Raw genomic sequence first — 27,952 nt, 5'->3', positions numbered from 1 at the left:
CTGGCTGCTCGTGGAAAGCCCACGGAAGACTCTGATAAAGCATACATTCTGTTATCAAGTGTGCCTGATGTATATTTTCCTCTTATTGCAAGCCTTGAGAGCCTGGAGCCAGATAAACTCACTTATTCCTATGTTACGTCTCGTCTTCTTGAGGAAGAGGCTCGTGTTTCAACATACGGAGGCTGGCGTTCAAGGACGGAGCAACGAGCAGACGGAGGGGCCCATCGAGGGGTTTCAGCCACTGACGGCAGAGGAGTTGCTAGCAAGCAGCGGGAAGTCACCCAGCTGTCAGCAGCAGCCGTGAGAAGATGTTACAGTTGCGGCTCCACTTCTCACCTTCGTCGTTTTTGCCCGGACAGGAGAAAACAACAGAAGCAGAAGCAAGGACGTGTACAGGAGCCTCGGTTTCCGGATGAACATGTGAGGCTGGTCACTGCATCTACTGCAAATACGTGTTCCCAATGATTACTGGATAGTGGCGCTACTGAGTCCTTCTCCCGATCTGAGGAGGTGCTGTATGATTTACAACATAGCAACCTGCAGTCCGTGTTGTTGGCAGATGGGAGAGAATCTTCAGTGAGTGCTATGGGAACTTTGCGGTTTACAGCTCTGGAGGACTTTGCACCTGTGTATTGTGTTCCCTCTTTGGACCATAATCTATTATCAGTAAATGGGTTGACCCAAAAGGGGTTTGAGGTCCGGTTTGTGGGGGACAAATGCCAAATAAGCAAAGCTGGCAAGGTTCTAGTGAATGGGGAGCTGAAAAACAATGTTTATATTGTAGAAAATAGGCAGGCAAAGGCTGACACGGTTACAAACAAGTGTAGCCATGACAATTGTGTGCATTTATTGCACAGGCGTTTAGGGCACGCTAGCTTTGGGGTTATAAACAAAACTCTAACACTCCTGAAGGGAGAAAAGGTGTCAAGCTGCTCAGAGTTCCTAGACTGCACTGTTTGCAAAGCAGTCAAAACAAAGGCATTCCCTGTAGCTAAGAAAAGTGGCCGGGTGTCTACAAAGCCACTTGAATTAATTCACATGGATCTGATTGGTCCATTCCCCAAAAGCCATTCTCAAAATTGTTATGCCCTGGTCCTAACGGATGATTTTAGCCGGTACTCATGGCTGTATGTTATGAAACACAAGTCTCAAACTTTTGATTTGTTTAAGGTTTGGGCAAAAAGGGTACAAAAACAGTTGGGGCTGGACATAAAGGCCATCCAGTCTGACCAAGGGGGGGAATTCATGTCTGTAAAATTCTCTCACATGGTGTATTGCACAGGGTAGCTAATACAAGTGTGCCACAAGAAAATGGTCTGGCAGAAAGGCATGGTGCCATTATACAAGAAAAAATGGCTGCTATGTTAGCTGATGCTGGTTTGCCAAAAACTTACTGGGCTGAGGCAATTATCTGTGCCTGTTATGTGGTAAATCGTCTGTGGTCCCGTGCTGTGAATGAAATACCTTTTAGGTTACTTTTCAACAGGGACCCTAATCTAAAGTTACTAAGGGTGTTTGGCATGACTTCTTGGGTGCATATCCCTTTAAAACAGCGGAGAAAAGGGGGCCCAGAAGCCTCTAAGATGATATTCATTGGATACCAGAGTGGCATGAAGGCCTACAGGTTCACCAATGAAAACAAAAAGGTATCTTATAGCCGGTCCGTCAGTGTATGTGAACATGCAAGTTGGAAAAGGCTTCACGGGTATGAGAGTGAAAGCCAGATTGCATTGCCAGTTACCGATGAAATGCCTGAAACAAGTCCAGAGGGGGACGTGAGTGTGAAAGAGGAGATTAGTTCTCCAGCCAGGCAGGTAACACAGGACACACAGAGGTCTAGTCCTCCTATATGTGTGTCCAGTCGTCCTAATAAAGGTGTCCCACCTCAAAGGTATGGTTTTGAAGCTGCAGCAAACTGTGTACTGGCTAAAGAGCCAGCTAATTATTCAGAGCTTCTCACTTATGAGGGGGAAGAGAAAACAGCTTGGCTCGAGGCCATGAAGGCCGAATATCAGTCTCTGACTGACCATGAAGTGTTTACAGTTGTACCTAAGCCAAAAGACACAAATATTATTGGTTGTAGGTGGCTGTATAAGGTGAAACGACTTCCCTCAGGTAATGTGCAGAGGAAAGCTCGCTTGGTAGCCCGTGGTTTCTCTCAGGTACAATTCCAAGACTATGACCAGGTATTTTCTCCTACTGTTAGGCCTGAAACAGTAAAATTAGCCTTATGTATGGCAGGGGCTCAACACAAAAACATAGATCATTTTGATGTCTGTACAGCCTATCTCCATGCTCCTATACAGGAATGTTTATACATGGAGCAAATACCAGGGTATGAGGTGTCAAATAAACATATGGTGCTCAAATTAAACCAAGCTTTGTATGGGTTGCGTCAATCACCACGAGCTTGGTTTCAATACCTGTCACAATCACTAAAAGCAGCAGGCTTTGACCATGGCAAAGGTGATGCCTGCATATTTACAAAAATGGTAGGAGGTTCAGAAATCCAACTCCTTATTTTTGTAGATGATATATTGTGTATATATAAAACAGAAGAACAATTATGTTGGTTTAAACAAATAGCTAAAGATATTTGCAAAGTGAAACATTTGGGTCCTATCTCCAACTATTTGGGAGTGCAAGTGTCAAAAACCCAGGACGGTTTTTTCCAACTGAATCAGAGAGATAAAATTACAAAGTTGCTCTCAGAGTATGGATTAACTGAAGCACATGGTGTGTCCACTCCTATGACTACAGGGTATATCAGGGAGCCAGATGATTTTCCCTGGGAGGATGTACAGAGGTATCAGTCATTGGTGGGCAGTCTTTTCTATCTCTCATGTTGGGGCCGTCCAGATATAACACAAGCAGTAAACATGCTATGCCAAAGGTGTGCTAAGCCTTTCCATAGGGATTGGATAGCAGCAAAACGCGTCTTAAAATATCTAAAGGCTACTCTCAACTTTTCTTTGGTTCTAAAAGCCACTGAACCTATGCAGATCACTATGTTTTGTGATGCTAGTTGGGCAGATCGCCCTGACGGTAAATCCACTACAGGACTAGCCATATTTGTAGGAGGTGCTCTCATTGCACATAAGACATTAAAACAGTCTTTGTTGCCACATTCATCTTGTGAAGCAGAGTTCGCTGCCATGAGCCAAGGTATATTAGAGCTGGAAGTGATACAACAGCTCATGTCTGACATGAAAATGCATTGTGCAGTACCTATTGCTGTTTATGGGGATAATACAGCAGCATAACAGTTAGCCCAAGATGGTGGAATCAAAACATGCAGTAAACACATCTTAATCAGGTATCTGAACGTAAGATGTGCTGTAGAGCAAGGATTCATAAGATTGTTTAGATGTACATCTGGTGACAATATAGCAGATGTGTTCACTAAAAGTCTGCATGCTGTACCATTTGAACGATTACGTGATGCCTTAAACTGCTCTCATACTGGCTTGGAGGAGTGTTGATATCTAAGTGTCAAAAGCCAGTGTGCAGAGGCTTTAGATCAGAACGATCAGTATGACAGGTAGACACATCAGGTGACATAGAGTCAGATGGTTAAGTTAAGAGTCAGGAGACCATGAAGTGAATGACTCAGCTAAACTCATGCATGTATCGGATTGGGTGTCTACATGTATATATAGCTACTATGTACAGTATGGTAGGGGCTTCTTGCAAGTCCAGGTGTAGGCGAAGCACTTTGTCTCTCTGGACTGTAAACTTGTATATATTGCTCTTAATCCACCTATAAATAAATTGTCTTATACACCTTTACTAAACAAACAAGGTGTGGTCTCTTTGTGGATCCTCCTTAAGCTGGTGCAGTCACACTGAATACACACTATTCAACATTCCCATGTACAATCTCCTTGAAATTAAAAACAGAATACCAGGGAGAAAGATTATCATTCATCACGCTTCCTGGTATGGTAGTTTTTTATTTGTCATGAGTTCTTTATAAAGGAGCGCAAAAAAAATGAGTCCCCACCAGCAACTTTACATGGTACAGTCTGTTCACCCACCTCAGCAATTTACCATGTTGTTTCCACCTCATTCAACTGTCTTTGTAGACAAGGCCAACATTATTTCTTGGAAAGGAGTTGGGTGGGTAGATTAGGGAAAGCAGAGATAAAAGTGTTTGTAGTTATATTTGGGACTTGAAGGAAAACAGGAACTGTAAATAAAAGAGCATAATATAGTAATGTAATTCCTCAAGATTTAGAGAGAAATATTGAAGTGATGGAATTCTGAAAGAATATCCAGGTTTAAACAAAATGTAAGCCTCCCCACCTCCCAATTAAGGTTACCAACTGCCAGAAGAGGACTGTAGTTAACTTGGAATTTCAGTTGATCTGCAGTTTACAGAGATCAGTTCTCTTGTCCTCCACAGCAGCTGGACCCCAAACTCTGCCTTCCCTAGGCTCCATCCCCATATCACCAGGATATTCCCAAACTGGAGTTGCCAGACCTACTCCCAATCCCAGTCTCTTTGCCCTAGATTAACCAATACAGGCATTGCTGGGAATAATTTCTTCTTATAGAGCCCTCTGGAGTCAATGTCTCTGTCAAATGCTGCACAGCCATCAACAGATAAGAACTCTTGTTTGGGGGGACCTGATAATTGAACATTCATTGTCACATCAACTAGCCACTGCTGGGAACAGGGTGTTGGACTTCAGCATTTATTCAACTCTGTATTGGATTCTTACTAATGCTATGTCTTTGTAAAATTATATTTATTTACCTTATGACATTGTTTATGGAAACTGACTACTAATCTCACGCCTTGAGTCTCAGTGAGAAAGGCGGACTATAAATGACATAAATAAACAAACAAACAAACAAACAAACATAGTCTTCATCTGATCCAACATGGACATTCTTATATTATTATGCAGAGTCATTAATGCCCTCAACTATTACTTTACACAAATGGTGAGAAACTAGTTTAAATTAGTTTAGCCATCAAGCAATGCACTTCAACTCTCTATTGGACAAACAGGTCAGTCCATTCACGAAAGAATGAATGGACATAAATCTGATATAAAAATTTTATAGCATTCAAAAAACCGTGGCAGAACATTTTAATCTCCCAAGACATTTCATCACTGGTTTAAGAATAGTAGTTCTCAAACAGAGAAACTTCAAAGAGAAGACTGCTCAAATTAAATTTATTTGCAAATTTGAAACAATGGATCTTCCAGGGTTAAATTGGAACATAGGACTTTTCTTGCATTACAGATGCTAATTTTATGGACTTTGCATCCCTGCTTTATCAAGGTAATTACAACATGTTATAAAGTTAGCTTCCTGACACTTTAATTTACAAAACCCCTCCCACACTCTGCCTGGATTATAAAGACTCCTTCCTTTTTCCACTCCTTGTATCTGACAAAGGAAGCTTTGATTCTCGAAAGCTCATCACACCTTGGAAATCTAGTCTTTAAGGTGCTATTGGACTGGATCTTACTCTAGTTTAAATTAGCTTCTGTTTTTCAATGGGATTATCTAACTGCAAAACTGCCATTACAAAAGTATTTGCCTGCTATCAATACCTGGCCAAATATTAACCCGAGCTCTTCAGATTCCTTTAATAACTTGGCCGTCGTCACACGGACTTCTATTTAGCGCGAAAATGGCGCAATTTCCCGGCAAACACCCACCTTATTCCAACACTGATGCGATTTTCTCTCTTCTGCTTTGTGCTTGATAGTCGCGATATTTTGCACCTCAGTGTGAATGCCTCACATCGATGTTTTTCGCCTCGCCACACCATAGGCCCACCCTTTTTTTCTCTCCTCAATCCCAGAATCCATTTCTCCCGCGACTCCCCTTTTTTTTTGTAATAATGTCCTTATATCGCTATAACGACATCACACAATGAACATTTTCTGCTGAAGAAAACAAGTAAAAATGACTGAATTGCCATTAGAGAAATTTTTATTTTAACCCAAAACCACACCTCGCTAAAATTGGCCGTGTTCAGTCATTTTCCGGGGTTTTTTTTAATTACGATGTTATAGCGATATAATGCCTTTAATTTTTTTTGCGTGGGAAAATTTTAAACTCCGCAACCATTCTATCCGACTTCCGCTTTCAGTTTTGCGTTACCGAGAGGATCTTAGGCATGGAAGACTGCAGCCTCATCCAGCTGACAACAACTTAAGTTGTGCACACAGATTTCAGATTATTCAGGAAACAGCAGTAGATTATTCCATTATAGCAGAATTAAATGCCAAAAAAAAATTTTTTAAAAAAGGGGGAGGAGCTGCTGCTGCGCCCATTAGAGAGAATGGAACAGAGCGCTTAGGTGTGGACAGCCGGGAGCGCGAAGAAACGTGAGGTGACCCTAAGAAATGTTACTGTGCCGATATCAGCGATGACGCTATATGCTGTAAATTTAACGGAACAGATGCCCGTGTGACGATGGCCCTTGTTACATTTTACATGAGCTGGAAATCAGAATGTGATACAGAGCAGGTCACACAATAGAAGCCACAGCAAAATCAGAACAAAGCTTATTTTTAAAATAGTTTGATTTTATTTAACAAATGTGCTTAAAGAACATTTGTTAGTCTTTCCTTCTAAGAGGGAGCAAATAGACTCCACTGTTTCAATTGATTGTGTTATATGCCCATGGCAGCCAGTTGTATTATGTGAACCTGGATTTGTAGTGGAAAGCACTGTAAAGGAGGATTTCCAGGGTTCAGCACTTAGAGTTCAAGGGAGGAGGAGTTAACAATGGCCTGGAATAAGAGCTTGATCGGCAAGTATGACATAAGTCCCACTCATTCCCCCATTATGAGGTAGATTTTCCCTCCAAAACAGTCAAGATTACTTGCTGTGGCTGGGCAGGCTCTGGTAGCTTGTCTCTGGGTATAATTTTAAGCTCCTGTTGCCCCACACTTTAAAACATATATCCCAGCCCAAATATTTGGTAGGGGAGAAGCAAGAGCCTATGTCATCTTTAAATGAAATGGCACTAGTGGCTGAGTAAAGTTCCAAAGGAAACAGCAGGTTTATTCAACAGGCAGGGTTTGTAAATAGGTAGGCAGGGAAAGAAAAGCTGAGTAAATTTTGATTGCAGAATAGAATACTTCACAAGCATTAGGCGCAATAATCTTCTTAAAGCTTAGTTTAGTAGTTACAGATCTTAAAAGTAAGAGGTTGGTAGTTTCAGACTTAGTTTACTTTAACAAGATTTCTTCATAGATTTCACTTTACAACTTAGGTGTTCTGGATTCAAAACAGCACTCTTTTCCCTTTACACCAGACTTAGGGTTCTTCTCAGAACTAAACCCCCCATTTTAGACATTGGGCAGGAATTATTCTTCTCTAAAAGATATAACCCCAAATCACTTGGCTGAAGGGGAATCTCCTTTCACTACCCACTTCTGCCAACAACACACCCATAGTTCTAACTTATCTGTGTAAATTAGTGCTGGCTTTCACACTTAAGTACTTTAACTACTGTCTTCCAGAAACCTAAAGCCATCCCCGTTAGGGCAAACTTTTCCTTATCCCTCACACAGAAGATTATTAGACTGACCCTCCTTGTCAGACTCCAAACCTCAACTCCTGCAACAGTTCTTTCAGTATCAGTTGTTACCTTCTCACTGGCCAATCACAGAGAGCAAGGGAGCAGTCTATCAATTGTTCTCTCTTTAGGCAGTTTTTTAACCCTTTCCTTTGTACTCTCTGGGTGCTGTACTTAGTAAATTGTTTCTTTAAAAGCCCATTCCATCACAGCAGGCTTCTCCCTTCCCTCTGATTGGCCAATCAGAACCTGCTTCAGGATGAGAGAGTTGTTGACAGGATTTTTCGGCAGAGTGTATGTGTCTGAAAGGGAAGGTCAGATAGCTTCCCCTCTGGCATAAGGAAAAAGAAATCTGTTGCCCTAACTGTAACACCAATGTTTGGGGGGAGAATTTTTGATAAGAATTCTAAGTATAAAAGTCAGCACATGCTGAAACCTGTTTACACAGCCACGATATAACTGGGCGGGGGGGGGGGGGTGTTATTGGCAAAGAGGGTTTGGGTAGTAACTGGAAACTCCCATTCTAGCCAAGTCAAAAAGGATTCATTCTTCGTAAGAAAAGAAGATTAATATCTGCCCAGTGTATAAAGGGGGTTGGCTCTGAGGAGGACCCTGGATATGATGGTTGTTGTGGATTTTCTGGGCTGTATAGCCGTGGTCTTGGCATTGTAGTTCCTGACGTTTCGCCAGCAGCTGTGACTGGCATCTTCAGAGGTGTAGCACCAAAAAACAGAGATCTCTCAGTGTCAGTGTGGAGAAGATGTTGGCAGGTAATTTTCTCCACACTGTGACACTGAGAGATCTCTGTCTTTTGGTGCTACACCTCTGAAGATGCCAGTCACAGCTGCTGGCGAAATGTCAGGAACTACAATGCCAAGACCACGGCTATACAGCCCAGAAAATCCACAACAACCATCGTTCTCCGACCATGAAAGCCTTCGACAATATATCGACCCCGGATATGTTGTAAAGGGAAAAGTTTTGAACTAACGTCAGGCAACCTGAGTTGTAAAAGGGAACTCTGTGAAGAAACATTGTTGCTGCAACCTAAGTAATAAACAAAACACCTCTCACTGGCTGAATCCACATTACCTCCGTGCATCCCGGTGTTGCACTAAATGTTCGCTAAACACCCGGAAGTATAGCATCTTTCTAGCGAGATTCAGAAATCGCGCTTGAAAGACGCTATACATCTTGGTGTTGAGCGAACATTTAGTGCAACACCGGGACGTGCGGAAGTAATGTGGATTCAGCCACTATTAAGGAACAAGAACATAGAAACTAAGTTTAAATAAACCTATTTTGCCCGTGATTCAAATACTATTCTATTCTATCAACAAATTTTACATCCACAGTTTCATTCCCTGACTGTCCTTATACCATCCCTGCCTGTTTAATAAATTTGTTGGGTATTTTTGAATGTTACACTGTCTCCAGTGCCATTTCCCACACAGAAAAAGAGGGATCCTGCTTCCCCCCCCCTCAAGTTTCTGAACTGGGCTAAAAAGCCAAACTTGTAACTACTTATCAGGGTGTGACATAAAAGAACTTTAAAAGCACAAATAGAGACATGATACTTGAGGCTGCTAAGCCAAAGCAGGCAACCTTGGATTTTGGCAGGAAAATCTACCTCAGAGCGAGGGAGTGAAGTCCATTATAAGAGTCCTTTTTCTCTCTTACATACATTCCACTCTTGAATACAGTTCCCTTATTTATACAATTTTACCTATCCTGCACACTTCTGCACATATCCATCTGTCCTAAGATTCACTGTGAGGCAGTGGCCAGAGTTTCCCCAAATGAATCATATCTGCCCCCACCCACAAGTTTACATTTTAAGTAAAATTCTTACATTTAGTACACAGAAGGAAATGATAAGTAAAGATATCAGGAATACCAAGAAACTGAGCCAAAAAGAAGACACCACTTCAGAAAGGCAAGCAATAAGATGTCTGAGACACTAACAAACAGAACTAAGGAGCAGGGATTCCTCATCAGATTAAACCAACACCCAAGTATCAGAGGGGGGAACAAACTATTCCATTTTAATATATACAATAAATACACCACAGATGGGAAAGAATCAAGATTGGTAGCCATGCTAGTCTGTAGCAGTAGAAAAGAGCAAGAGTCCAGTAGCACCTATTAGACTAACAAAATTTGTGGTAGGGTATGAGCTCTTGTGAGCCATAGCTCACTTATTCAGATCTTTTTCTTCTCTCAGTGGAGGAAAATTTGTAGCTCTAATTGGATTCTGCTCCTCCATCTTTCCTGCTTTTATCTAAAAACCTTTTAAAGTATTTATTTTTAAATAAAGAAATAACCTTAAGTAATGTTAATCATGGATCTCCCATTTAATCATGTTCAGATTGTCCATGCTAGGTGCTGAACTATGCAGCCTGGAACTTTAAAATAAGTTTAAATATTAAACATCTTTTTAGTATAGATTATGTAGGAGTTGTGAGAGTTTTATTTATTTAAAAACTTTCTATCCTACCTTTCCATCCATTTAGGACTCAAAAGCCAGAAAAACAGAACAAAGACATTTAAAAAAAACTTCTAAAACAGTAAATATATAAAAACAACAATTAAAAAAATAAGGTGGGTATCTCAGCGATTGCCAGACAAAACATAAGGGTATCAACCTCTGGCAGAAGACAATGATAGAGGAGGACTGACTAACCTTCCTGGGGCAGGAATTCTACAGTTTTGGTGCTTTGATCAAAAAGGCCTTTCTTGGGTTGCCACCTTTCTAGCCTCAGATCACCAGGACACCTGAAGCAGGACCCCTAAGGATGACCATAGTGGTAAGATAGGTTTATATGGGAGTAGGCAGTTTTTAAGGTATGCTGGTCCTAAGCAATATAGTGCCTTAATCAGCCCCTTGAACTAGAGCCAGAAGGAAATTGGAAGCCACTGCAGACATATTGATATGGTCCCTATGACTCACTCCAGTCAACATTCTCACTAATCTCTTTTTATCCAATAGTAGACCTAAGTCCAATACTACCCCCAGACAAAAAATCTGCTCTGTTAGCAGGAGTGCAATCTCATCCAGAACAGAATACACCACAAGGTTTGAAGGAGTTAGTTGCAGGATTATGTTATAATATTATGTCATCCCATCATGTAGGAGTTACTTATTAATACTTTATGCCCAAAGCTAGGTTTATCATGTGCCTGTATATGGTGGGCAGTCTCCAGGCTCCCTTATGTTGTATCTGGAAGTGAAATGGGTAGTTCTAGGAATCTTTGGAAACTCTAAAACCATAGAGTTTACCACAGAGTTGCAGTGATTACTAGAACTACCTATTGTTGGCATCACATACCCTTTCATGTCCCCATCCCCATCCCTTTTGCTGGTTGCCAGGCTTGGTTAGGCAACCTTAACTTTTGTTGTTTGAACAGTAAGATACTAAATAGCACAATTTGAAAGTGTTGTTACAGGAGGAAGTTCATATAGCTGGTCCAGGTTTTTGGTAAGATTGAAAACATTTAGGGTAATAGCATACTTATTTGGGATTGGCTGTGGAACTAGTAATTATAATCAATTCACAGTGAAATAATTCTTTTGGACCTATGAAATTTTAAGATGTTTGAGCTAGAATGTGCCCTAGAAAACTGATTAAAAATCTTTCATGGTAGGTATCATATGGGGATAGAATTTTTCCTTCAAATGAAAATTCAGAGTTATGAAGGCACAGGGAAAGGAAGCAACTTAACTATTTTATGAGATATCAAAACTCAAGACTCTTCAAAATGTCTGAGAACTGATTCTCAGAGAGTAAAATTTCTCTACCCATTTCTCACAAAGACACGTTTAAATTGTTTTCCACTACTAAGTCAATTTGCTCTAAAAAGTCAAGAGCTTACAAGTTTTCTTCACTCTAGTTTCAGAAAGAAGTAATTGTCAGCTCTAGGGATGGCAGTCCATGGCAGACAGACCCCAAACCCCTCACAGCAAGCACTCCAGTGCATTGGTTGAAATGTCTTTATTTAGAGATCCATTAAGTTCATGGGTACATCCATAGAAGGGAAAGTTGGCAGGAATGATTATACAGGCAAAGGCACTATTGATATAGGGAGTACTATTCCCCCCTCCCTTGGAGCAGTTTGCATTTAGGTGCAGAAACCTAAGAAGTTGCATGAGAACACAATAGCTTAGTCTGGATAAAATGGCAGAAGATTACAAAAAAATCGAAGTCTTTCTCTCTCCCCTGGGAAACGGTTACATTTCTGGTTCCAGCTGCAAGGCCAGTGCCGCATATTTTCAGAACTAACAGGCTGGTTACTTTCCCTGTGAAATCAGCATTAGTACTTTCGTTTTCAGGCAGGCCAAGAATGGCATGAGTATGGGGCTACGTTACAAAGTACAACTATGTGAGCATGGCATGAAATCATACAGTAGATCAATACAGTGAACAGATCAGATCAATACATCATATCAGAGAATACATCAATGACATGGGTGTGTGCATTCCGTCAGATCAATACACTCAATCAGAGAATAAATCAATGGCATGGGTGTGTGCGCACATGACAGTAATTTAGCTCTATCAGACCTTCCACATAGAGTATTATCTGCAAAAATGCTATTTTGCAAATGGGATTTATGCAAAGGAGGCTTTTAACTGGGTGAGATTAAATTAGGCTCACTTCTAAATTAAGCAAGAAAAGCAGACACAAAAGTACTCTTTCTTTCCTCACATTTTTGTGACATTTGAATCAGATGGTAGATTTTCTGAGTTTAAGCATTTAGATTTTAAATAACTAATTCCTATATTACATTTGTACATCTGTAGATCAGCATTTTTGTATAGCGTAATATGGGAATAGCCATACAAGTATATTTTTGTACTGATATGTGTATCAAGATGTTGATCACAACATCTATTTCCTGCTCTGTTAAGAAATAACCCTGACTGCTTCCATGCCCTCACCACAGCAACAAGTAAATAGCAAAAGGCAGGAATGATGTCTACATACCCTGTCCCCATACCATCTAAACCTGTTGCCACCCCTCCCTATCACACTGGCACTTTGCACTGGGAACCTTTCACAGCTCAGACTCGTTGCTTAAAGTTCTTTACAGAGCTGGGAGGGGGGATGTGGAGCTTGGTTCTCCTTCACCGTGCTGATCACAGAGGAGCGTGCAGATGGACACTCCACCTGCAGCCACTCCAGTTTCCCCCATTTATTTATAATCCACTTTTCTTCCCAATGGAGACCCAAAGCAGTTTACAATACCAAAGTCTCCAACAAAAACAAACAGGAGAAAGTGGAGAAGGCTTCTCAATGAAGAGCAAGTCTGATCCAGTAGACATTCTGTACTTGGACTTCCAAAAGGCTTTTCACAAGGTACCTCACTAAAGACTGCTGAATCTGTTTCGTGGTTATGGGATAAGAGGAGAGGTCCTCTTATGGATTAAAAATTGGTTTAAAAGGAAGCAGAGAGTAAGAATAAATGGACAGTTCTCATAGTGGAAGTAAGCAGTGGGTCCCACAAGGATCAGTATTGGGACCTATGATTTGGAATTGAGGGTGAGCAGTGTAGTAGCCAAGTTCACAGATGATACCAAGTTATTCAGGATGGTGAAGACCATGGTGGATTGTAAAGCACTACAGGAGGATCTCTTTAAAGTGGGTGAGTAGGAATAACATGGCATGAAGTTCAATGTTGTGAAAGATGAGGCACTCCTGAAAAAAATCTCACTGTAAAACAATGCTGATGGGGTCTATAGTAGCTGAGACTGAGGTTGAAAGAGATTTGAGGGTTGTAGTTGAAAGGATGCTGAAAATGTAGACTCAGTGTGTGGCAGCTGGGAAAAAAGGCAAGCTCTGTTCTAGGAATTATTAGGAAAGAGTGAAAATAAAACAGCCAATATTCTAATGCCTTTAGGTTGCCAGCTCCAAATTGTGAAATTCCTGGAGATCTGGGAGGTGAAACCTGGAGAAAGTGGGGTTTGGGGAGGGAAAGGACCTTGGCATGGCATAATTCTATGGAGTTCATCCTCCAAAGCAGCCATTTTCTCCAGGTGAACTGATCTCTGTGGCCTGGAGACCAATTGTAATTCTGGGAGATCTCCAGCCACTACCTAGAGGCTGGCAACCCTAGATGTGGCCTCATTTGGAATACCACATGCAGTTCTGTTCACTATCTCAAAAAAGGATACTGCAGAGTTGAAAAAAGTATTAGAATAATCAAAATTATTAAAGTGTTGGAGTATCTTTCCTATATGTCCTAAAACGTATGGCAGTTACCAAAACTGTGCATTTCTAGAATGGGCATCACAATATCATAGTAAATAGCTGGAGCAAATGTACACTTTAAAGATGGAAGGCTTACACTGCCTTTCTGTACAGTTCGTGGCTTCAGTTCTAAGCTGGCTATTCACTTAAATATCCATGTTAGTACATGATGCATTGTTTTTTTGTTTTGTTTTTTTATAAACCTGCTACCTTTGTAATTATTCTATTCCTGGTTAAAAATTAAAAATAAACAAGGTATAAGTAAATAACTTCAGCGGTTAACATTCAGAGAACTGCTATTGGTTTGTCAAAGGCCCAGAGAAAATTATTACTACTTTGTTTTTAACGAACAAACTGCTCTTGAAACTTTTCTCAGTTTCAAAAACTGTTTTGCCATACAGGATAGAAAGCTGCTATTTGGCAAACTCAAGCCTGAATTCCCTTCAAGGGTCTAGAATGAGTTATGCAATTCTTAGATATAATTAAAATATTAAAACTTGTTTTCATTCTTAAATTATATATTACTATTATTCACATCAGTCTTTATATAATAACAATGTAATAAGATTGCCAAAGGCTATACTTTACTATGGCATGAAATTAAAGGGCTTCAGAAGAGTAATTATAGCTTTTCGTTGTTAAAAATCCACTTCTAATATCTTTTGTCAGAATAGGTAGTTTTAAAAAAGCACTTCATAATGGCTTTCCATTGTGCAGTCTTGCAAACACATCAACAATAAGAGAAATTTCAGACACAAAAGCTACAGTTAACCAAACTTCAAGATGTGAAAAGTGTGAGTACTGGAAAGAAAATTTTTAAAAAAATTAACTTAAGATCTTGACTTAGGAAACATGTCCACTTAAATATATGTTGTTAACTCTATTCCTCTATGCAGGGAAACAAGTGCAATTATTACCATTTCATGATTTCATATTGATACTTTATTAATAAAATCATGGTATTACTAAGGGGCAGATTATACGTTACAAAAGAGATCAATAATTAGATCTCCTCTCATTTTTTTCTTATACTGCCACAGATTTGGGGACTTCTGAATTTCATTTGAAAAGTGATCGTGCTTTATCTCTCAGGCTTTCCCATTAAGTAACTTTAACATTAGAAAAGAGCAAGAGTCCAGTAGCACCTATAAGATGAACAAAATTTATGGTAGAGTATGAGCTTTCATGAACCACAGTTCACTTCTTCAGATAAAGCTAGAATGTGGGTCCATCTGTGAGTGATACAGGTCCATCTGTGAATGATTGCAGAAGCTGAATGATAATAGCTGGTGAATGACAATGGCAGGTGTGATTGAATAGGGTGGAGTATGCAGAGGGCTGCCTGGTGTTGAGAAATCAGTATTGGTAATGAGACAGGAAGCCTTTGTCTCGATTCAGTCCAGGTGGATGCATTGTCTTGAGCTTGAGACTGCAATTCAGCAGTCTCTCTTTCTGATTTTGTTTTTAAATTCCTCTGCAGGATAACTGCTACTTTTAGGTCAGCAACTGAATGTCCTTGAAGTTTAAAATGTTCCCCCACTGGTTTTTGAATGGTTTGAATGTTTTGGTTCACATGTTAGCAATGTTCCTCCACTTTCTACGTTGGACAAACTGGCCAGTCCCTTCGACAAAGAATTAATGTACATAAATCTAATATCAGAAACCGAAACATTCAAAAACCAGTGAAGGAACATTTTAAACTTCCAGGACATTCAGTTGCTGACCTAAAAGTAGCAGAGGCATTTCAAAGGGAGATTAGAAAAAGAGAGTGCTAAATTGCAACTGATAACGAAGCTCAAGACAATGCATTCACCTGGACTGAACTGAGACAAAGACTTCCTGTCTCATTACCAATGTGATTTCTCAACACCCACCACCACTCTGCATACCCCACCCTATTCAATCACGCCTGCAATTGACATTCACCAGCTACTATCATTTGGTTTCTGCAATCACGCCACTCTCCAAGATATAAGAACAGATGGACCCACATTCTAGCTGTATCTGAAGAAGTGAGCTGTGGCTCACGAAAGCTCATACCCTACCATTAATTTTGTTAGTCTTATAAGTGCTACTGGATTCTTGCTCTTTTCTACAGACAGACTAACAAGATGATCAAGATGATCTAACTTTAATATGAACGTTTGTCGTTTCTAAGAGAATAAATTCAACTGATTAGAAGCAAAAATCAACAGTGACTATCTGGCGCACAACATTCTGCATAAAACAAAGAGAAAACTGGATTAGTAAAACTAAAATGCTAAATTTACAAAAAAGAACTTTGATACATACACGCAATTCATTTTGAAAAAGGAAAATGGTTAAGTTAGCCAAAGGAAGCACACTTCACTTTCAAGCAGCTTTAAACAAAGCTGTTCAAAATGTGTGACTACATACTGAAAACAAGAAAAGTCTGAAAAAAATGAAAGACTGAGAAATATTTGTCACCTCTTCTGCCAAAAGATTAAATATTTGGCAAAGTAGTGACTGTTCTTTATTCTGCAAAGAAGAGTAAATGATTACACTGTAGCTCTGTTGAGTAACTTTCTTGAACATAAGCAGGGATTTGATCAGACAGTTTCATAAGAACTTTTGATCTGTGGACTGGCACCATACCATTGTGTCTTACCCCAAAACAAAGAAAACTGAAATCGATCAGTGAAACTGAAGTCGCTGAGCAACATGAGAGAGTGAGATCATGTTGGTGCTGGCTGCGTAATGCATTTGTCCCTTCTTTGAAATGCATTTAAGTTGTCAAGAGAATTTCTGTACCCCCCTGCCATCCTTCAGCTTTCTAGTCTCCAAAATGTTGTTTTATTGATAGAAACCTTACCTGTGCCATGTCTCAAGCTGACAATCCTCAAGTCATCAGTTTCTAAGAGCTAGCACACAGAAAAGGAAAGGTATTTCAAAAAGCAAACATTCCCTGGAGCACTGTGACTTCCAGCTGCAAACGCAGAACAATAAACCTGAGCCAGGTTGTCAGGCAGCCTAACCTCCTCCCTCCTCTGCCAATCACAAAACACATTAAAGCCAAGTGGTACACAGGACAGGCTGGGGGAAAAAATAAGGGAAAAGTGCAAAGGAGTCAGAAAGCCTATATGGTGGGAGACTGTGCCTTTGGAGCAGGAAAGTGGAAACAGGAAGCAACTGCACACAGAGCTGAAGGAAGGGAAAGAAGGGAGAGCAGAGGAAGTACCTTAATACAAGTATATCCTAAAACAAACCTTAAGGACTTAATGGTGATAAGTCAAAGGTTTTATCTTAGGTCCAATTTAAATGTGATACTGGTAGATCAGAAGAACTTACTGATGTGACTTTGTACATTCTTGGTGTTTCAATTTTATGCATGCAAAGTGTGTATGTACACAACATTAGTGCAACACTCAGCTGAGATGTAGATCTCTGGTGTACTGACATTGCAGCATGCATAACGGCTGATGGCCAAGTTTAAATGAGGCACTGGGCACATGCAAAATTACACAGATAACTTCTATTCTACCAGTCTCATGTTTAAATCAGCATTTAGGTTGGATATACACATTGAGGGGATAGGCAGAACTCTACAATTTTAAACTACAAATGGAAGATACCAGTTTTGAATGTTCCCCCATATAAAAACACCCTGCAAAAAGAAAACAAGTGTTATTGATTAGAAAGGTTCGGACTCAGTCCTTAGCCTGTTGCTATGCTTTTCTATTTGAAGGGAAATTTTAATACAAGAGAGCACTGAAGAAACAACTGGAGGGAGAGTTCAAGGAGGAGTGATGTCATCACAGGCATGATGCCATCACATCCAGAGAAAACCCAGAAGTGACAGTGGGTAGCTCTAAGAATTGCAACAAATGCTACCGTTTTATTATAGCATTTCTGGGCAGTGATTCCAAGAGCTACCCTCCATCGCTTCCTGTTTTTCTCAGAAATGATGTCATCATGCCTATGATGCAGCTGAGTTATTTCTGTTTTTCCCTCACTGCTGCAGCAGCAGTGGGCAATGGGAGCTCAAGGCAGGGGAACCCCTATCCCAACTGGAGGATGGCAAAACTTTCCTCTCTTGCAGTATGTACAGTCAATTCTACCACTTCAATATTCTGTTCCTCATGTGTAAACCAGATCAAAATGAGTACACGAAAAAATTGAAAGAGGCGGCTTTTGCTACCTTCTCAAATGCTTTACTTTTTAGTATGAGGCAATATTGAAGTGGGTACAAAAGCTATGTTGCGACATCCTAGCAGTGTAAATACATGAAGCTAAGATGATACTCGAAAACTTGTATAACTGCTTCCTTATATAAACAAATAAGTGTATTATCTATTTTCCATTCACATACCCACAGTCAGAAATATCACCTTTAAAAGGGCAGTGGAATAGAGAAGATGTTCTTGGAAGCTTCCAGACAGCCTCAATATGCTGGTTTCATTACTGGTCATTTCCTTTTAAAAAATCATTTCCACACAGCTTTGTTAACAAGCCCTTGCTGTCCTCCTGACTTCTTTCCATTTTTTCCTACTCTTTCTCAAACCTGCTTTCTCCCAATCTTTTTTCCAGAAACAACTTGATATTTTTTTAACCTGTTTGCTATGGCTGTACCAATTTTCCTTGCCGTTTTGCAGAGTAGGCAGTTAACCTTTTTTTAAAAAAATTGCGTGCCAGTGATATATCAGCACAGCAATATACCATGCATACCATGCATGTGCTAAATGAACTAGCATGGCCAATCAGAATGTCAGAAACAAGCAGCTAAGCCTTTCCTCACAGTCACAAAGAACATGCCTTTTAAAAACACACTCTAACTCTGTGCCTGTGTGACATTTTCAAGCTCTGTGAACACTGCATGGTAAATTCCTTTTCAACAATATCTCCTAAGCCCAGCAATCAGCCATGATCATGCTTAAGCATGTTACAGTGTGATCACATGGGGTTTTGCCTCAGAGCGGGACCACAAGTGACGCCTGACACAGGTTGGACACTTGCCAGCTTCCCTCAAGTTTTGATGGGAAATGTAGGCAGCTTGGCGGAATGTTGGACAAGTGACAGTTGAAAAGTCCATTGGACAGCAGTCAGAGAGTCAAGCTGCAAGACCAGGATGCCTACATTTCCCATCAAAACTTGAGGGAAGCTGACTAGTGTCCAACCTGTGTCAGGCATCACTTGTGGTCCCGCTCTCAGTTTCCATGCGGTGGAAAGCAGGTTCCACCCAGCATCATGGTACATTGCTAAACCTGGCTTTCCCCTGGCTTTTTTCAATCTTTCCCAAAGTTGCTCTGCTGCAAAGTTTGGGGAATGATCACAGCAAAGCCTGGATGGCTGTTGTATGGGTGGGAAAGTACAGATTTTCCTGGTCCCACCCACATAGCAGCCATTTCCCCTTTCCTAGTCCCCACAGTGATTTTTAAAGTTTTTTTAAAATGGAAGTTTATGTAACAATATATTGCTATATCAACTGCTGGTAAAAAAATTGATTAAGCCGCCCCCCCCAGACCGTGGGGGAAAGAACTAACCACCACAGGAAGTAGGGGGATAAAAATACAGGGACGCCCACAATCTAGAAACCTCACTCATTGTCGCAGTGCAGATCTGGCCAGAATGGTCAGATCCCCCACTATAGCAGGGATTCCCTGCTCCCCAGCCCCCACCAGCCTCTGCCCCCTGCCAACACCACCTCACAAGCAGGGAGAAAATGAACCTGGAAAGGTTGGAGGCAGGCCTGAGACACATGCAGAAAGCACATGCACCCCCATTGCACTAGAAAATGACATCATTTCTGGCATGATGCAAAAACAACAGGCCACTAAGTCTGGGGCTGATTTTTAGGGAATTGGCACGCACATACAAAAAACCCACCACTACACCCCACCATCCACTCTGTCCCCCAGTCTGGCCCCGAGGGAACCTGGCAACCCTGGCATTGGCAGTTGGAGAAACAATGGGGCTTTCAAAGACAAGTATCACCATGCAGGACAGCCCCTCCGTTGTAGCCGAGTAAAACAGAAATCAAATGGCATCTTTAAGGCTAACCAAGATTATTCCAGCATAAGTTTTTATGAGTCCCCCTTCTGTTCACCAGTATGATGCAATTTAATTTGCTTTTGAAAAAGTGGTGACTGTCTTATGAAAGCTTATGTGGCAAAAAGAAAAAAGAAATTGGTTAGTCTTAAAGTTGCCACTTGATGTATTTTTTATATGTGGAGATTGAGGAATGACTTGAGGATTTCTGATATTTGTAATACAGTATTTTGTCATACAACTTCTTATTCTATGTATTATTACACATAAACCCATATATTATATTACTTGCAGAGAAAACTTGCAATATTATTCTACGCTATGTTGATTTTTTCCTTTCCTAATCTGTCTAGCTGAACAAAGTCAAACAGGGCTCAAATGATGAACACAAGAAAACATATGTCTGTAAAATGGTCTGAAGTAGGAGTATATGTATATGTTAGTTAGACCAATACCTTCCCTTCTATACTCCCATCCAAACCCACGCCTTTAGTGAACTGTTGTTTGCCTTAAAAAGTATGTTTTGCTTTGAGGCAAAGGGCATGGCTTTGTTTCAAGGATGAAAATGCAACATTATCTGTATTGGATTCCCTGTGGAAAAGAGAGCACTGCTATATTTGTAACATTTACTTTATTGACAAAAATACAACTGGAATACCAGTAGAGGCAAAATGGCACTCTTATAGGAAAAAAAGGTCTGCTACCCTGCATCAGTTCACCAAAGAGAGACCCTAAACTTTGAGGTGCATCATCAAACTCACAGCAGTCCCTGTTTGATACTGACTCATCTCAAACTCAAAACCTGCTGATCCTTCATGTATGCATTCCTTCAGCCTGGGCAAGGTTACCTCCTCCAAGCATTCATGGATAATTAACAGAGCTATTGGGGAGAATTAAAACCCACTGAGGGAACATGAGCTGAATGGTCAGCTAGCATCTATGGTATTGGACACAAAGAAGTAAAAGGTACTCTAGAACTGGCTCACAAGACCCACAAAACAATTAGTGCTACTTTTAATACCAAAATCCTAAACAACAGGCATCAGTGTTGATGACATCTTTATAAGAATTTCAATTCTATATGAGAAAACTGACATCAAGAGAAACCACAAAAGAAATTGGAACATTTGAATCAAACCAAAGTTATTATAAAATATGTAATGTTTTGCGGATACAGATGGAACTGAACAACAAACATTTATGTACAGAAAATAAAACTTACAACAACTTAAATGTTTTGTGTGGAATAATCAATACAAAATGTAAAGTTTCTCTCAACTTCACTCCCCAGAGGGAAGATCCAATTCCTTTTTCTCCAGGCAGGGTTCCTCAGCGTTCCAGGTTCAACCATCACCCTTTTTACCACAGCTGACAGGCTTAGTACTCAGGTTCCAGGCTGCTCCTTTAACTCACAGAGATCCTGGTCACAGAACCCACCCACCCCCCAGAAAGTTAGATTTGACAGGCTCTTCACAGGGGGCTTGTTTATTTCACTAAACACAAGTTTTCTTCCCTAATTTGACCCCAAATCCTAACTAAAAGCCAAAATAAAAAGCCTGACTATGCTGATGTCCTTATTCAGGGCTGCAATTTACCTGTCTGAGACGGAAAATATCTCTTTTCCCTTCTTAAGCTGAGGCTGGTTTATCCCATCCTAGCCAGTGGAGTTCCAGGGGTTCTGTCTAACTGGCAAGCACTATCTGCATAAGGATTAAATTCACAAAGATTGGTTCTGAGCCCTGGAAGATAGGCAGGACTTTGGGAATGATTGCCAAAACAACTTTTGCATGAAGGCACATGATGCAGTTCTGTTACTGAGAGCCAAGCTACAAGTGACGAATGACACTTGCCTGGCAAGTGAACAGAGTCACGTGTGTTCCTCCCTGTTCACTTGCCATTAGCTTCCTTCAGCTTCCTGGTTCTAGTATTCTGTTCGTGCAGTTTTAATGTAGTAGTGAAGCCTTACCTAATCATTCATATTTTGTCTGCAAAAGATAATCTAATTAAAGAATTGAAAGACTTGGCAAGTGAACAGGGAGGAATACACGTGACTCTGTTCACTTGCCAGGCAAGTGTCATTTGTCACTTGTAGCTTGACCCTGAAACTAAACAAGCATGGCCATGAAAGATGCCTGAAAATCATATATGGCTGGAAATCTATGACTGGCTCATATGAGCTTGCCCATCCTGGTTGCTTAAATCTGCTACGGGGTGGCAGGTTGAAGCATTAAATGCCTCTTTGAAAAAGTTAAGTGGTTCCCCCAGATATGAAACAGGCTATGGTGAATCCACTTCTAAAGAAATCTAATCTGAACCCAGAGGATTTAAATAACTATTGTGCAGTCTGAAATGTGCCATTCTTGAACAAAGTGACTTCAAAGATTTCTGGATGAAGTGAATTGTTTGGATCCTTTCTAATCTGGCCTCAGGAGGACTGGTTATGGGACTGAAACAGCCTTGGCCCTGGTAGATGACCTGCACTAGAAGATGAACAGAGGGAGTACAGCCATGTTGTTTTCCCAGGACCTCTCCATGACGTTACATTACATACCATCAGGGCTTTTTTTCAGGGGGAACGTGGTGGAACGGAGTTCCAGCACCTCTTGAAAATACTCGGCAATTGTGCTTGAAAATAATATTATTTCAAAGAAACCCGAGTGTTTCTTCCTCATTTCCCTCTTGAGAGTTCCGCCACCTCTTTTCTCAGAAAAAAAACTCTGCATACCATTGATTATAGTACCCTTCTACACCAACTGTCAGGGTTGGGGCTGGGAGACACAAGTCTGCAGTGATTTCAGAAGGCAGAGCAAAGTTCCATCTTGTCTCCTGTGTGTCTCTACATCTACATGAAACTACTATATGAGTTCATCTGGAGATCTCAGCTGGGTTGTCACCAATACACAGATGACACTCAGCATTATCAGCATGACACTCATGCTTTCAACTGATCCCAGGGAGGCTGTGGATACCATGAACATATGTCTCAAGGCAGTTTTGGGATATGAAGGTAAATAAACTGAAATTTAATCCTGACAAGAAAGAGGTGCTACTGGTGGCCAGAAGGACTGACCTTTTTCCTCAGTATGCCCTTGGCTCTGTATTACATGGTAACATCTAGATTAAATTATTGCAATGCTGCAAATATGAAACTACCATTGAAGAGTATATGGAAACAACAGTAGACATAGAATGCTGTGAGAATGCCATAGGGACCATATATCACTCCATATGCACTCAGTTCAAGGTGTTGGTGTTTACCTTTCAGCTCTATATGGTCTGGGACATGCATTGCTTAAAGATAGCCTACTCCCATACAAATCTACCCAACCATTACAATCATCTTTAGAGGCCTTGCTTTGGGTGGTTAGGTGGCAACCCAAAAAAGAGGTATCTTGACCAGAGCAGCAAAATTAGGGAATTCCTTCACCAGGGAGATTCATCTGTCACCCTCTATCATTTTTCTGTTTCATTTAGTGCACCCCTGCTTGTGTCAGTTTTATTTCTATGTACTGTTTTTAAAAGTCATTTGTTTTCTTTAATTGTTGCTGCTGAGGATCCAAACTGGGTAGAAAAGCAGCATCTAAATGTTTTAAATATATAAAACTAGTAAATAAATATATAAAACTAATAAAGCCATTTGTGGGGGGAAATACAACAGGCTCTAGAAAGGGGAAGGCAGGTAGGTGGGCATTGCCTCCTCCTGTGTGACTGATCCTGGGTGGGTGAAGGGGGGTGGACATTGCCACCTGCTCCAAGCTTGATTCCAGTGGGTTGAATGGGGGGATTACTTCCTGCTCCACTCCTAATCCTGGCTGGGTGAAGGGAGATGGGCATTGCCACCTGCTCTGATCTTGATCCCAGCTGGGTGAAGGTTGGGGGTGGCCATTGCCCCCTGCTCTGCACTGATCCCAGCTGGATGAAGGCAGAGGCAGGCATTGCCCTCTGCTCTGCACCTGATCCCAGCTGGGTGAAGGCAGCGGGTGGGCATTGTCACCTGCTCCGCTCCTGATCCTAGCTGGGTAAAAGGGGGAGCACATTGCCTCCTGCTCCGCTCCCGATCCCAGCTGGGTGAAGGCGGCGGGCGGGCACTGCCACCTGCTCCCTTCCTGATCCCAGCTGGGTGAGGAGGGGGTGAGCATTGCCACCTTCTCCGCTACTGATCCCTGCTGGGTGAAGGCAGGGAGCAGGCATTGCTACCTGCTCCGCTCCTGATCCCAGTTGGATGAAGGCGGGGGAGGGGAATGGAAATTGCTGCTTGCTCCGCGCCTGATAGTAGGCTAAATACATAAGCACCAATGAATTCCTTACAGTGTCCAAGGTAAACAGACACATTACATACCCAAGCAAAGGCAATATGTATTTTAAATACAGAAAAATATTGGTTTAATTAATATGTAGTTTTTATTTATTAGCATCAGTATTGCTTTCCAGCAGAAAGATCTGTTTTAGTTACTGACATTTCTGAGATATGAAGCAACTCCTATTTTTTTCAAAATTTAAAACCTAAATATATATAGGGCTCCCGGCCCTCGATGGGGCACAGCTTGTGCCAGTTCCAAGGGTTAAGAGCCTGGGGGTGATCCTAGATGCCTCCCTGAAAATGGAGGCACAGGTCACAGCGGTTGTCAGGTCTTTTTTCCACCTGCGGCAGACCAGACAACTTGTCCCTTACTTGTCTACCTGTGACTTAACTACAGTGATCCAGGCAACGGTCATCGCTAGGTTAGATTACTGTAACTCGCTCTACGCGGGCCTACCCTTGAGCCTGACCCGAAGATTACAGCTGGTGCAAAATGCAGCGGCATGCATCATTATGAAAGCACCAAATAGGGTACATCTTACACCAATATTGCGTGAGCTCCATTGGTTGCCAGTGGAGTATCGGATCAGGTTCAAGGTCTTGGTATTGACCTATAAGGCCCTGTGCGGACTGGGGCCAGCGTACCTGAGGGACTGTCTCTCCCCGTATATTCTTCAGAGGACTCTCCGATCAGGAGAAAAGAAATTGTTATCAGTCCCTGGCTCCAAGGAGGCCCGCCTGGCCTCGACCAGAGCCAGAGCTTTCTCAGTCCTGGCTCCTACCTGGTAGGACACTCTGTCTACCGAGACCAGAACCCGGCAGGATCTACTATCTTTCCGCCGGGCCTGTAAGACAGAGTTGTTCCGCCAGGCTTATGGTTGAGGCTGGGCCTCCGCTGGCTGGAGGATACAACATCTACTCCCCTCCCTATGAGAGCTGCCCACCACTGTTCTTAAGCTGCTGCTATGTTCAACTGTATTGTTGCACTATTTGTAATTAACTGTATTGCCGCCATCAAGAAAAAGAGTGCTGCTATTTTTTATAGTTTTGTATGATGCTTTTAAATGTTTTATATGGAATGTTTTAAATGTTTTAATTGCTGTTATCCGCCCTGAGCCTGCTTGCAGGGAGGGTGGAATACAAATACGATAAAATAAATAAATAAAATAAAATTTTATATATAAAAAACTTCTCCAACACTTCTCCAACACAAAAGTTTAGTGAAAACATATTAGAAATGGACAGTGCCCCACCAAACAGTCAGGAGATGCTGAAGGTGTCACCACTAGGAGTGTGCACCCCAAAAAGTTTAGGGTTTCCTGCTTCAGGTTTACCAAAGCAGGAATAAGATTCAGAAAAACACGAATCCTGAAACAGCAAGCCACTTCGTGATTCAGGTATTTAAACCACTTTGATATGCTTTGGAAAGATGTCACTTCTTATAGAGTTCTTACTAATTCTAAAATGTTCCATAATATCACTATCAACATATCTTGAAAGAAGAAGGTAGTTACATTAATTAAAAACAAAGGATTCTTAATATGATCTTAAGCAAAACACTTTCCCATGGATAATTGATGGTGGACTATGTCTAAGACTTCTTTCCTTGCCTGTTTGTGGTGCTGCACATGTAAACTGGAGATGAGAGGCAATAATTGGCACTAAACATTCAACTACACTTTAGATTCATCCCATAATTGATGTCCATGATACTGTTTTTGCGATGTGACTGGGACAACACACAGAAGCCATATAGCACATAGTGTGGAAATACTACTATTATTACAACTATGCAATGTGACATCACCAAGCCATACCACATGACATCACTGGACCCTCATCCCCATCCCCATCCACGCCAGGCCCTACACAATGAAACTCAGCGTTTGGGGTGATGGGAACTAGGCAACCCTAGCCCCCTTCCTACTGTACTTATGCCCTCTTGACATAAAAATTTCTGGCTACAGGCTTGCTTCAAACATTTCTGTGTGATAGATACAGATTTTTTTTCTATTACCTTTTGTATCTTCACAGTGGCAAAAACCGAGTCTTAGGCCATGTCACCTAACTGCTAAAGATGCAGAAGCACTGCCAGAAAAAGGCAACAACCGTACTAGTCCTATGTTGGCCACTTCCTAAAAGAAGCAATGTGCCTTTAAAAGCTATATAAAAGTTTTCCTGTCATTCTGTCTTTATGGCAGATGAAAGAGAGGGCAAGTAAATCTTTTCCTTGTAAAAATTTTCATTTCCAAAACAGTGCACGGTTATCAAAGAGCTCTTCCAGAGGTGCCACCTGGTGTTGAATTTTTCTAGTGTATTCATGGCCCATTTATTCTTCTATATGAGTTACTTCCAATGGGTCTTACTTGCAGAGTACATAGAAGTCTTTGTTGCTAAACCACAGGCACTTAGTAATAGTAACTGTTGAAAGACAAGCAAGAACAGAGGATTGATTTACAGCACGGAGTGATTTTTCCGTTTCTTCACTTTTTAGCTTTTCTAGCAGATGAAGAAAGCAATTCCATACACTTGTTTACAGATTACATACCATTCAATCAGAAATGTGCTGTGCCGCTCCCTTTTATGTGTACCACAACTCCCTCTTTCCCACTGCATCCTTCTAAACTGGCAAGGGACTAAAAAAAAGTATTTTCAGAGATAGTATACATTAATTAGGAGAATGTCTATACAGGAAAAAATGTTTGCATAGCTTTATTATTCTTCCCATTCACAAATTATAGTCATGAATGTGTGTGACAGAGCATGGTTAGAGTTTCTCTCAGCAAGGATTAAATCCTGAGGCTAAAATGCAAACAGTCATTTCAAAAACATCACTGGACTTGATCGCATCAAGCAAACTTGTTTTGAGTCCCACTATAAAATGTTGTTTATAGGGAAGCAAATCTCACTGACTTCAATCACACTCCCAAGTAAATAAGCACAACATTTCTGTTAAAAACTGAGGTGCCTCCTTCTCCACTGTAACAAATAAGGAGTTGTTTTCGCAGTATTTATTCATCCATTCAAACAGCCAAGATATGCTGCCGCTGAATTTCAAATTATTGAAATTATTATCTGCATATTGACTAGGAAATAAATCCCACTAAATTCAAGGATGCTTACTACCAAGTTAATACGCATGGCAGCCTTAAAAGTTCACAGAGAAAACCACAAAGTAGGGAAAGAAATTAATGGCCCGAGAATTGAGGTTATCTCCAACCTCCTAAAGATCAAGCAAAATACCCAGAAGGGCGGGGAACCTGAAGGCAGGAAAGCGCCCCCACAAACACGCCCAAGCGGCTTGGCTTACTTAGCCCTTGCCTTTCCTACCTAGAGCACGACCTGCCGCTTCTTACCTGTTTTAAGCAGTCCAGTGGCAGGCTCGGGCTTGGCGATCTTCTTCGCGGGCGACTCTCACCCCTCCAGCGTCCGCTGCTACCCCAGTCTCAGTTCAGCGGGGTCGGCTCGGCTGCCCCCTTCACCACAGCCTCTGTAATCCGTCATGTTACTGAGCAGCTTGACCGCGGAAAAGTTGGCCCAGGAATCACAAAGGCACCGGTGCAAACGCCGGCGCGCCTCGCAACTTACTGGGAGCGCCTGCTTGGGGAGGGGGGAGGAGGGCGACGGCGAGAGCGCGCGAAGTCCCTAGCGCCGCGCTCCCCTGCACACGCGGAGAATGGATGCAATGTGACAATAGGCCACCGCTGCCCCGCTTCTTCTCGTGCTTTCTCAAGGGGAGGCGCGCTCTGTTCACGCCTCGCTTCCAGCAGCTCAACCCTAGATAAAGGAATAACACAAGCTCTGCAGCCCAGCCGCGCTGTGCCTCCGAAAAGCTACATTTCCTG

The 27,952-nt window shown here is 41.5% G+C and overlaps 1 protein-coding gene across 2 annotated transcripts in view; it reads right to left on the bottom strand.

The window, feature by feature from the left end:
* Positions 1-27,527, bottom strand: part of SHANK2 (SH3 and multiple ankyrin repeat domains 2) — an 829,172-nt gene extending 801,645 nt beyond the window's left edge. Inside the window, exon 1 of one of the 2 annotated variants that reach the window (XM_054971067.1) lies at positions 27,464-27,527. The gene's annotated coding sequence lies outside the window, so the exon portion shown is untranslated. Of the gene's footprint in view, positions 1-16,634; positions 16,742-27,463 lie in introns of those variants that run through there. The other variant, XM_054971065.1, reaches the window with a different exon arrangement.
* Positions 27,528-27,952: the final 425 nt, after the last annotated feature.

Source organism: Eublepharis macularius, chromosome 2 (genome assembly GCF_028583425.1).
Source record: "Eublepharis macularius isolate TG4126 chromosome 2, MPM_Emac_v1.0, whole genome shotgun sequence".
In the NCBI taxonomy this organism is placed as follows: domain Eukaryota; kingdom Metazoa; phylum Chordata; class Lepidosauria; order Squamata; family Eublepharidae; genus Eublepharis; species Eublepharis macularius.
The sequence above is the reverse complement of the archived record's forward strand: the minus strand, read 5'-3'. Positions and strand labels throughout refer to the sequence as shown.